We start from the raw sequence: 11,648 nt of genomic DNA on the forward strand, positions 1-11,648 counted from the left end.
CTTTACACCTCTGTTTATTCCCCAGACCCTTCTACCCTCCCTCAGGTCAGTCTGTGCACTGCTCTGAAGAACATCAGAAACAGAAGCAAGGAGGCCATTCAGCCCCTCAAACCTGCTCTCCCATTAGACATGATCAATACCACTTCCCTGTGCTCATGCTGTTTCTACTGATTCACTTTGTATCCAAAACTCTATCCACATCTCTCCTCAACATAGTTAATGTGTAAATGTGCAGAGCCCTGTTAGATTGTGTTACATTTATTCACCTCTGAATGGTCGTCCCCTCACTGTGTCTCCTCATCCTGACACTCCCGTTACCAGAAACATCATCCCTGCATCTACCTGGGGAGCCTGGAGCAAGTCTCAGACTCTCTCTCTGTCTCCACCATACACAAATACACACGGAGAACTCAGACATTTGCCTCTTCTTCACTTCCACTCAGCCTCACCTGGAACTCTCTCCTCATCGGTGTGTTTCCTATCCTTCAGGATTTCCCCTGTTGCTCATCCTCAGTCTACCCTTCCTCAGACATCTCACCTCCAACACTTCCACACCCCTCTATTTACTGGACCCTGCTTGCTACTTGGCACTCTCCAGCCGAGACCTCTCCTTTCCATCATTGGCCTCTCTGCCTCCGCACTACTCCTTCCCTCTCTCTATATCCTATGGTCTATGGTAGGTGGAGCTAAGTAGTGAATGAGTTGTGAACCAGAGGGCACAGCCTCAGAATAGTGGGATGTCCCTTTAGAACAGAAGTGAGGAGGAATTAATGAACCAGAAGATGGTGAATCTGTGGAACTCATGTCCACAGACAGCTGTGGTGCTGAGTCATCCAACAGTAGAATATCCCAGTTCTGCTATCCTATACCTTATGGTGTTGTGGTCCATGGCCAGATCAGACATGATCATATTGAATGGCAAAATAGAATTGACGGCCAGAAGCCCAACTCCTGCTGTTATTTCTTATGTTCTTATGTTTGTCCTGACTCTCATCAGTGATGTGCCTCCGCCGGGAATCTTTATAAGACAGTGTGAAGATTATGTTCTGGGCTGTTTGCTGAGTTCCTGACGACATCAATGATGTTGCCGTTGAAAGGGTTGAGAGCTCCCAGTTACCGGGAATGAACATCAAAATAGCCTCTCTTGTTCCTACCACCTGGGCATCATGACCATGAAACCCTCCACTTTCTCAGGAGGGTAAAGTAATTGGGCATGTTCCCTTTGCCCCTCATCGATTTTGAAGATGCACAAGAGAAAGAATTCTGCCCAGAAGCATCACGTCTTGGCTGCATTTTGCCTGAAATCACAAGAACCTGCAGATATTTGTGGAAACAGCTCAATACATCACGGAAACCAAAATCCTCTCCTGGTCGCTTTCTACACTTCCCACTGCCTCGGTAAAGCGGCCAACATAATCAAAGACATCCCAGACATTTTCTCATCTCCCCTTCCCATCAGACAGTAGATACAAACACCGAAAGCACATATCTCCAGGCTCAGGAAGTTTCTATCCTACTGTTATAAGACTATTGAACAGTGCCCAAGTACATCAAGATGGACGTTTGACTTCATAAGCTACCCGATTATGGTCTTGCACCTTATTGTCAGCCTGCGCTTTCTCTGTAACTGGAACATTGCTTTCTGCATTCTGTAATTGTTTTCCCTCAAGCCACCTGAATGCTCTCTTGTAAAGAACTGATCTTCTATATAGATGGCATGCAAGTTAGTGAGAGAGAGAGAGCCTGAGGGATGTCGAACTGTTGAAGTGAACAATTAGTTTTTGATCTACTGTAGACCATGGTCTGTCTTTGGGGGCTTTGCTGTTGCTCGCCTGGTTGGAGCTGAGTATGCTGATGTGCTAGAGTGTGGGGCAGGGGAGAGTAGAGAGTAAATGCTGCTTGTGCAAGGGAGGGGGAGGAGCTTTTGAGTTCTTACTTTTTTTCTTTCAATCACTCTTGAGGTTTTTTTATGTTTTGAGGATGTCTGTGGAGAGTAAGAAATTCAGGTTGTATATTGTATACATTCTCTGATATTAAGTGGAACCATTGAACCAATGAAGAGGTCATTCAAGAGTCTGATCGAAGCTGTTGGTTTGTGCTTTCAGGCTTCTGATAAGAGAGGGTAGGAGATGAGTGTTTGATGGCTCCAGGCCTGTAAGTACTGAAATTTAGAAGAAGAATGGGGAATCTCATAGATGCCTATCAAATGTTGAAAAGCCTTGATAGAGTGGATTGGAGAGGATGTTTTCTATAATGGGGGAATCGAAAACCAGAGTGCAGGACATCAGAATAGAGGGATGTCCATTTAGAATGGGGTTGAAAGGGAAATGAATCAACGATTATCAAATGGTAGAGCAGACTAGCTGGGATGAATGGCCTAATTCTGCTCCAAAGTCTCATGGAAGAAGAGGGAATACCTGGGATGAGTAGGGTCTGTGATTATTCTGGCTGCTTTACTGAAGTAAGGACATAGTCTGTGGAGGGGTGGGGGCTGTTTTCTGCGATGTGCTGAATCCTGTCCACAGCTCTCTGCGGTTCCTTGCTGTCACGTGCAGAGCAGTTGCCGTACAAAGCTGTTGTGTATCCAGACAGAATGCTTCCTATGGTGCACTGATAAAAACAGGTAGGAATCGACGAGGCCGTGCCCAGTTTTGCTGCCCTCCTGAGGAAGTAGAGATGTTGGTGAGCTTTCTTGTCGGTGACATCAATGTCGATGAATCAGGACAGGCTGGTGATGTTCACACTCGGACCATAAAGCTCCCAACCCTCTCAACCCCAATAAGACAGATCATTTCCTCTTTTTATTTCAGGATTAAACTTTACGCATTAAAAGCTATGATAGAAATAAAACAGTGCAAGATTCTATATTAATGATAATGCACTGTCTGTTTATTCAGAATGGTGTCAGGTCTGTGGTGTCATCACTAATACAGCCCATGTACAAAGTACCAATATCACTCATGTTTCCTCTTTTAACAATAAACCCTTCAAACATTTGCCCAGCAGCAATGAGATCTCGGTGACTAGGCACACCATAAACAAAAATTTGCCGATTACAGATCTGTTACTGTCAGAACCTTAGATGGTGAAGAGGAGGCATACAGGAGTGAGATGGATCAGCTGTTTGAGTGGGGTCGCAACAACAACCTTACACCAAATGTCAGTACGACCAAGGAATTGATTGTGGGCTTCAGTAAGGGAAAATCATGGAAACACACACCAGTACCCATTGAGAGATCAGTAGGCAGGGTGAGCAGTTTCCAGGTCCTGGGTATCAACATCTCGGAAGATCTATCTTGGCCCAATATATTGATGAAATTATGACGAGCATGCCAGAAATTATATTTCATCAGGAGTTGAAGATTATTTGGCTTGTTGTCAGAGACATGTCAAATTTCGACGGATATCTGACTGGTTGCACCACCACCTGGTATGGAGGCTCCAGTGTGTAGGATCAGAAAACTCTGCAGAGGGTTGTGAACTCAGCCAGCTCCATCAAAGACACGAGTCTCCCCACCAGAGAATACATCTTCAACAGGTGATGCCACAAGAAGGTGGCCTCCATCTTGAAAGACCTCATCATCCAGAACATGCCATCTTCTCATTACTACCATCAGAGAGGAGGTACAGGAGCCTGAAGACACACACTCAACATTTTAGCAACCACTTCTTCTCTGCCATGAGATTCCTGAACAGCCCATGAACTCATGAACACTATCTCTCTGATTTACTTGCTTATTGCAATACTTACTGACTTTTATTGTATTTCATATCCCTCAGTGATTTCTCTGTATTACACTGTACAGCAGCAGCAAAGAAACAAAATTCACAACATGTTCAAGATAATAAACCTGATTCTAAATCCGGAACATCCTGTACCTGGAAACATATCCTTTTTGATCAAGGCTCCTCCCACCACTCCCCCAACTCCCTGATGCTGCTCGACCCCATGACTATAGTACAACACATAAAAATAACTAGAAGTTGTTCTAATTGTCTTGGCAAAGCCCCAGCAATTTCTTCAACCAACACACACAAAATGCTGGTGGTACACAGCAGGCCAGGCAGCATCTATTCTGATGTCAGTCCTGACGAAGGGTCTCGGCACGAAATGTCGACAGTGCTTTTTCCTATAGATGCTGCCTGGCCTGCTGCGTTCCACCAGCAGTTTGTGTGTGCCACTGGCTTCCTGCTCTGTTTGACAAAACAGCAATGGCAGCTAGCCACAGCAGAACCACATTTCCTTCTAGGTTCCGTGTGCTGTAAACTGATACTTGCTCATGTTCAAGGGTTGTTTCATTGCCATCTATGAAAAGGTTGCATTTCATTGACTTGGACAGTTACTCATATTGCTGATTTGTAATGCACAATAACGTCCATGTAAGCTACACCATGGTACTTGGTGTACTGTGACTGGGTACCTCGCAGAAGCGTTATCATCAAAATTGCTGGTTATCCATCTATCCAATGATGACAGAAAACCCGTGCAGGAGAGATTTTAAAGTGGAAAGCTGTTGCGCTGAGGTCGTTCCGTTCTCTCACCCTTGGAAGTCTGGGTCCAGTGGTACGAGTATTTGTTGCAGACTGGAGTCTTCCTTGGTTCCAGTGGATGACCATGACTTCTTTCATGCCTTGTCAAACCCTTCGCTCTCCACGGAGCATTGCAGATCCATCTTCAAAGTTCTGAGTACAAAGTTCAAATTAAAACTTATTATCAGTGTACACATATGTCACCACTTACAACCCTGAGATTATTTCTTGTGTGGGCATACTCAGCGAATCCATAGAAGAGTCACTAGAAACAGGATCAGTGAAAGATGAAGTAGAGCACACAAGACCACAAACTGTGCAAATGCAAATATCAATAAATAGCAATAAATAACGAGAGCATGAAATATAAGATAAGGAGTCCTTAAAATGAGATCATTGGTTGTGGGAACATCTCAACTGATGAGTGTAGTCATCCTCTTTTGTTCAAGAACCTGCTTCTTGAGCGGCAGTAACTGTTCTTGATCCTGCTGGTGTGAGTCCCGAGGCACTTGTTCCTTCTACCAGATGGCAGCACGAGAAAAGGGCGTGGCCCGGGTGCTGAGGATATTTGATGATGGCTGCTGCTTTCCTAGGAGAGCGTTTCATGCGGATGTGTTCAATGGTTGTGATGTATCGGGCTGAATTCACTACTTTTGTAGGATTTTCTGTTCTAAGACATTAGTGTTCATGGCCATTGGATCTCACCGTTGATCTCATTCACCAAGTTAGACAGAGTTGATTTCACAAGCATGTCCCTCTCTCACTGGGGTACGAGATCCACCAGCTACCCTACATTGGTTTAGCCCGGCTGTTGATGTTTTACACCAGGGTGTAGCTGCTGTCACATGCAAACACCAACTTGGAGCCATAGTTGAGAGCAAAGTGTCTAGTGAGGTCCCGAAGGTGAGCGAGCTGCCCCAGAATGGACAGAGCAAGGCCTTTACCAGAGGTGCTACCCCTCACTGGACACCCCACACGTGCCATTGTCAAAATTACTTGATGGGGAAATACATTCTTCTTTCCCCCAAGCCATCAGAATCCTCAATACCCAGAGCCTGGACTGACAGCAACTTACTGCCCTTTTGCCTTGTTTATTATTTATTGTAATGCCTGCACTGTTTTGTGAACTTCATGCAGTCCTGGATAGGTCTGTAGTCTAGTGTAGTTTGTTTTCTGTGTTGTTTTTACGTAGTTCAGTGTAGTTTTTGTACTGTTTCTTGGAGTACCATGGTCCTGAAAAACGTTGTCTCATTTTTACTGTGTACTGTACCAGCAGTTATGGTCAAAGTGACAATAAAAAGTGACTTGACTTGACATGATGAAAAAACCAGGGCAGAAGACTCTTAGTTGGATATTATAATGAAACTGGAAATAAGTGGTCTAAATGAAGGGCGGAGATTTGATGGCAAGATTGTAAACACACAAAGAAGCAAGAGGGATGTCCTGAGTTCAGTAACACCAACACCAAGTATTTGATTGTGGACTTCAGGAAGGGGAATTCCAGGAATCATTGAGGAATCAGCAGAAGAAAAGGAGAGCAGTTTTCAAGTTCCTGGGTGTCAACATCTCTGAACATCTACCCTAGGACCAACCTATTGATGCAAATACAAAGAAGGCACAACTGTGGCCGTACTTTGTTAGGAGTTGGGGAAACTTGGTCACTAAATTTCTACAGATGTACTGTGGAGAGCATTCTAACTGGATACATCACTGTCTGGTATGGAGGGGCCGCTGCACAGGATCAGAGTCAGCCAGCTCCATCATGGGCACAGATCTCCCCACCACCGAGGACATTTCCAAAAGGTGATGCCTCAACAAGGTGACATTAAGGACCACCATCACCCAGGACATCACACACAAAATGCTGGAGGAACTCAGCAGGCCAGGCAGCGTCTATGGGAAAAAAGTCGACATTTCGGGCTGAAGCCCTTCGGCAGGATTCGAGAAAAAAAACTGAGGCGTAGATTTAAAAGGTGTGGTGAGGGGAAAGAAAACTACAAGGTGATAGACGAAACCTGGAGGGGGAGGGATGAAGTGAGGAGCTGGGACGTTGATTGGTGAAAGAGATAGAAGGTCATGGAAGAAAGAAAAGGGGCGGGGAGCACCAGAGGGAGGCTTCTAATCTTCCCAATCAACTTCCCAGCTCCTTGCTTCATCCCCCCCCCCCACCAGGTTTCACCTATCACCTGGAGGTTCTCTCTCCCCTCCCCCTCCAGGTTTCACCTATCACCTGGAGGTTCTCTCTCCCCTCCCCCTCCAGGTTTCACCTATCACCTGGAGGTTCTCTCTCCCCTCCCCCTCCAGGTTTCACCTATCACCTGGAGGTTCTCTCTCCCCTCCCCCTCCAGGTTTCACCTATCACCTGGAGGTTCTCTCTCCCCTCCCCCTCCAGGTTTTACCTATCACCTGGAGGTTCTCTCTCCCCTCCCCCTCCAGGTTTCACCTATCACCTGGAGGTTCTCTCTCCCCTCCCCCTCCAGGTTTCACCTATCACCTGGATGTTCTCTCTCCCCTCCCCCTCCAGGTTTCACCTATCACCTGGAGGTTCTCTCTCCCCTCCCCCTCCAGGTTTCACCTCACCTGGAGGTTCTCTCTCCCCTCCCCCTCCAGGTTTCACCTATCACCTGGACGTTCTCTCTCCCCTCCCCCTCCAGGTTTCACCTATCACCTGGAGGTTCTCTCTGCCCTCCCCCTCCAGGTTTCACCTATCACCTGGAGGTTCTCTCTGCCCTCCCCCTCCAGGTTTCACCTATCACCTGGAGGTTCTCTCTCCCCTCCCCCACCTTCTTACTCTGACTCCTCAGCTTCTTTTCCCCAGTCCTGCCAAAGAGTCTCGACCTGAAACTTTGACAGTGATTTTTCCTATAGATGCTGCCTGGCCTGCTGCGTTCCTCCACCATTTTGTGTGTGTTCCCAGCAATTTATTTCCTGTTTCCCCACAAAGTCTGAGGAAGGACTTGATCCGACCCTAGGAGTTTATCCAGCTTTACGTGTTTAAGAATTTGAGCACTTCATCACTTGTCATTTTTTAGGACAATACCATTTATTCTCTTCCTGACATACACCAGCTTTCATTCCCTTCTCCACGGTAAACAGAAATGACGGGAACCAGACCTCACTCAGGATCACACAGTCACAGATCCAGAAGGGGACCTTTTCTCTCCCTATTTCTCTTCAGATCAATGGACAGACTGAACTGAGGAAGGGCCGAAAAGGCCAGGGAGTAAATGGAGGTGTAGAACAGGAGGACATCTAGGACCTCTAGTGAGTGACGATCCTTATCAGAGTTTGGAAGGGTTCACTGCATGTTCTGTTAGAGTGAAGGGCAATGCTGGTGGGATGAGGGAACCCTGGCTGATGAGGTTATTGAGGATCTGGTCAGGAACATGATGGAGTTCTTTGTCAGGTGAAAGTAACAGGGATGAAGCGATTCCCTTGAGGAATAGAAGGAATGTAGGAGTACACTGAAGAGGGAAATCAGATGGGCTAAAAGATGAGTTGAACAGATTGAACAGATTCTGTGAATCTGTTGGGAAAAATGAATAACTAGTGAGGGACTATATCCCTTGAAGGATCAGTGTGGTCATCTGTGTGTGGAGATACAGCAGATGGGTGAGGTCTGAAATAAATACTTCTATGGAGAAGGACATTTAAAATGAGGAATTTAGTGAGGGGAACAGTAATGTCCTGAAACATAACATCCTGATTCAACTTTGACCCTCTCACTTTCAAGTCTTATCCTCTATGCAGTGTCCTCAGGGAGCTTACACTGACTGGGCCTGTCTCAGATTTAGAAGAATAAGATGTGGACTGACTGAGACAGACACAATCTCACAGGCTATTGACAGAGCAGAGCCAGGAATAATGTTTCACCTGGCTGATGTGTGGATCAAGAGATCACAGATGCAGAGGTTGCCTCTGCAGGACTGAGATGAGAAATTTCCCCACCCAGAATGCAGTGACACTTTGGAATTCTCTCCACAAGGTTTCTGGATTTCTGGGGCTCCATGATGATGGGGATGGTGCAGGAAAGTGGCTTTGAGGTCAAAGGTCAGCCACGTTCTGAGTGAAGGACAAGGTAGGCAAAAGGGGCCAAATGGCCTCATCTGCTGCTATTTCTCAACTTCTTAATACAGATATCTACATTTGTGCCATTTAATATTTTGGCCTTCGGTCTGTTGGTTTACACAGGGCTAACCAATGCACTCTGTGTAGAACATCCTCGGTCCCCCATGTTCACTGTATGCAGTAAAAAGTTCAAAGTAAATTTATTGTCAAACTACATATATGTCACCATATACAAACCTGAGATTCATTTTCTTGTGGGCATACTCAATAAATCCAACAATCACAATAGAATCAATGAAAGATTGCACAAACAGGGCAGACAACCAGTGTGCAAAAGACAACAAACTGCCAATACAACGAGAACAAAAAACAAGAAATAGTGATAAATAAACTTGCAATAAATATCAAGATCATGAGATGAGGTGTATTGAAAGTGAGTCCATAGGTTGTGGGAACAGTTCAGTGATGGGGCGAGTGAATTTGAAGTTATCTGAACTGGATCATGTGGGTCCTGATGGCCCCAGTGGGAAGAGAGCATGGGCCAGGTGGTGGGGGTGTGCAGCTTTCCTGCAACAATGGTCTGTGCAGATGTGCTCAGTGGTGGGGTGTTGGTGATTCCAGACCAGACTGTGATGCAGCCTGTCAATATGCTCTCCACCACACACCTATATAAGTTTGTCAAGGTTTTTGATGTTGTGCTGAATCTTCGCTAACCCCAGATGAAACAGTAGTTACAGTACAGAATCAAAATAATACTTATCATTCACTGAGCTGATCTCTGCTGTGTTGGAAGGGCGTCACTGATCCAACAATTTTTCTCACAGCTCCCGATCCTGAGTCCTTCTCCCCTCGTCCCTATCTTTTCTAATACTCAACACTAACAACGGTAGTGATCTTGCCTCTAAAAAACCTCTCCCACAGCACAAAGTAAATGCCCCTTTTTATATCATTTATACCATTATTCCATCAACGCATAACATAATCACTGCTGCAGTATTTTTCCATAGATTGGTGGTTCCAGCTGAACCCTCTCATCTCTTATGACCTTCAGCCCAGACACAGAATTTCAGAAGAAGGAGACAACCTGTCTGTAAGGAGGAACACATTCTTCATCGGCATTTCATCTTCGTGATGGGCGCTCAAAAGAGACAAGACATTGGTGAATCAGAGGGAGAACAGGCCATTACCACATTCCAACCTGACACCATTGTGTCTTTGAACTTCCATTTGATTTTGACATGTGCCAAGGAGGAATCACAATTAACTCTTTCCTCACACAGGGAAATGCACCTTCTCCAGTGTCTCCCGGAGTTGAGGATCACTCATTTCCACTCCAGAACTGAGGTGACCGATGAGACCAATGTGGGATCTGCAGTGAAGGTTTAGTGTAAGAGAGTGGATAATGGTTGATGAGATTCAGCCTGTATCTGAGCTGCATTTTGCATTTCAAACGTGCCTTTCATTCATAATAAAATATATATACAAAAGAGTGAACACGGTGTGAACAATATTTTACATTCTGAGTGCCATTTGGTCAATCCAGTCAGTCATGTTCACACTGTTTAAACCATTGTCACTCAGGTTGTCTCAGAGGTGATGGAACTTTTCAATGTTGGCAGCATTCCCTGATGGACATCTCGCTGTGCTGGGAGACCAATAGGTTTCAGGCCGAATAAAGAGCGTCTCTCACTGAGTTGATGATCTTCCAGCAGCAGTTTCCGTGCTGAATGACTCAATGTCACCAAGATCACCGGAAACAGGAACATCAGCACTGAGGCCGGCAAGTCAAATGTCTCTTGTTTACAGAGGGACGATGAAATATTGCAACCTGCAGGAGCCCTGGTCTGGCTTGAGGGTCCTGACTTCTGTAAGATCTCACTGTTGTGGAGTGGAGGAGTTGTGTTTAAAGTTCTGTGTGTGGGGAGGGGTGACCCGATGGATGAATGGAGAGATTATGGGATGTTGGGAGGGTTTACACACATGATATGAAGAGGTCGGATCAGGCAGGTCACTGGGCCTGACAAATCTGTGGAAACAGAATCAGGATCGGGTTAATTATCTCTGTTTATATGATGTGAAATGTGTTGCTTTGAGCAGCAGTGCAGTGCAGAGACATAACATCACTATGAATTATAAAATAAATAGTGCAAGTGAAGGAATAATGGGGGAATCAGTGGGAATCTCTGTGTCATCCCCGGCACAAAGAATGTTGTGGTGTTTGGAGCCGAACATCTCAGCCTCAGGACATCTCTGCAGGAACTCCTCAGGACAGAGTCCTCGGCCCAAACACCCTCAGCTGCTTCCTCAACGATCTTCTGTCCATCGTAAGGTCAGAGGTCGGGATGGTCACCGATGACGACACAATGTTCAGCACCATCTGCCACCCCTCAGGTAATGAAGCAGCCCACAACACAAATGCAGCAAGACCCGGACAATATCCAGGCCTGGGCTGATAGGTGACAAATGACAATCACACCACACAGTGTCAGGCAGTGATGTCTGAGGGAGGGATCTCTGGGAATCAAGAGAATTGGGAAAGCTGATAAAATATTTAAACTAGTTTCCTTACAATCTGGGGAATGATGGTAAAATTAATTAGACCAAGGGAGAAGGTGACTGAGAGGTGACAGTCAGGTCAGTGATTAGACTGGGGACGTGTTCAGTCAGCAAGGTGAAGCTCACTGGATCAAAGGTAAACAGGTGGAGGTCGGATTGCAGACCACGGCAGGAGAGTTTATCATCAGATAAGGAGAGTCACGGCAGGAAAACGGTCAGAAATGAAAACAGTGAATTACAGAGAGCATTGGGAAATGGTTGTCAGTGCGAAAGAGAGAGACCACAGACAAATAATTTGAGATCAAATACTGCAGAGAAATACAGAATTTTTGTGAAATCCACAATGTCACCATTGTATAACAGGAACCCGTACGATTATTGACTCAGTGGAGTATCTTTGAGATCACACTCGAAGTGTTCCCCGATGTTCATTGTAACAGGGTCTGAATAGACTGACTTGTTCCCGAAACTCACCACTGCTGTCTGGCAGGTTC

This window comes from Hypanus sabinus, chromosome 5 (genome assembly GCF_030144855.1).
Source record: "Hypanus sabinus isolate sHypSab1 chromosome 5, sHypSab1.hap1, whole genome shotgun sequence".
NCBI classification, from domain to species: Eukaryota; Metazoa; Chordata; class Chondrichthyes; order Myliobatiformes; family Dasyatidae; genus Hypanus; species Hypanus sabinus.